Source organism: Tupaia chinensis, unplaced genomic scaffold, assembly GCF_000334495.1.
Source record: "Tupaia chinensis unplaced genomic scaffold, TupChi_1.0 Scaffold147554_1, whole genome shotgun sequence".
NCBI lineage: Eukaryota > Metazoa > Chordata > Mammalia > Scandentia > Tupaiidae > Tupaia > Tupaia belangeri.
Window position 1 is genome coordinate 934,230 of NW_006207406.1, and position 1,491 is coordinate 935,720.

A 1,491-nucleotide genomic window follows, 5' to 3' on the forward strand; every position below is an offset into this window, starting at 1 on the left:
AAATTGGCCCCTCTTCCCACAGGTTCTGCCAACTTTCCTTCCTTCCCAATGGTGCCTTCTCAAGGGTGGCAGGTTGGAGCAGGTCTTTCTTGTTCTTCCGTTTGGGCTTTCTTCAAAGACACCACACAACTGCCTCCATTGTTAATGACCTTTGTGACGTGGCTGAGGTTGCTGTATTGATACATGAAGGTATTTTTACCATCCCTATGACTTGTCATTCATGTGGGATGTAGGAAGTTAAGAAGGCAGAGGTCGTCTCTGTACCCGTAGCAACTCTGTCCAAAGTAAAGACCAGTTCATCTCTTATTCCACAAGACAGGGACCAGGCTGCAAGTTCCCAAAAAATTCCTGGAACATGAGGCAGAGGGCAATGAGCCATGGTAATGTCGGAAAGTACCACACGGGGTAACTTATAGCCAGGACAAAGCCTCTAGGCCCAGTCCTGTCTCACGACTACCAAAAGGACTACTGACTCCATAGTTCAGTCTAGGAGTGATTAATCCTCCCAAGGCACCTTCAGACTGAAGGAACTTTTCCTCTCTCCAGTGAAAATTCCTTCTACCCCTTAAGTTTTTACATTTCCAGTCCAGACCCCTCCTGGGATTGACAGTGGAACTAGGATATGGGAAAGACTCTAGTTCTATTTATGTAGGTTGACTATAATCTTCAGAAATACCCTTAATTTGTATCAGAGTGTATTATTCCAGCATCTATATATTTTGCCTTTGTGAATCCTAAATTAAATCCTAAGTAGGAATTCCAAAGTCCAGTCTTTCCTTTGTTTACATGTAGTAAAGTTTATATCTGCATATCTACTGTAGACTTTAAAAAAATTTTTCTGAGAACAACTTTGTGCCAAGGATAAACACATGTTCATGTCTTTTGCACATTTTCTAATTGCATGGTTTATTTTACTATTGTTGAGTTGTAAGAGTTCTTTCTACATCTAGACACTAGTCCTTTTTTTGGATATGTCCGTAGCGTGTCTTTCCTTGTTCGTTCTAGTCTGTTACTATTATGAACATTTTCATTTTGCTGATGTCCAGTTTCTCAATTTTCCCTATCCTGGATTGTTTTTGGTGTCAAGTCTAAGAACTCTTTAGACATCAATTCTAAAGATTCTCTTCCATGTTTTTTTTCCTAACATAGTTAGAACATAATGTAGTTTTAGATTGTACATTTATATCTGTGGTCCATTTTGGCCTAATTTTTGTATAATTGTGGGGTTTAGATTGAAGTTCTCATGTATTTTTTTCCCCTATGGGTGTCCAGTAGCTCTAGCACCACATGTTGAAAGGCTATATCTTCCCATTAAATAACTTTTGCATTTTTGTCAAAAGTAGGTTGCACATATTGTGTGGCTCTATTTCTAGGTTTCTATTCTGTTCTGTTGATCTTTGTGCATATCTCTCTATCAATACCACACAATTTTGGTTACTGAAACTACATAATAAGTTTAAAAACCAGGTAGAGTCCTTTCATCTCCTATTT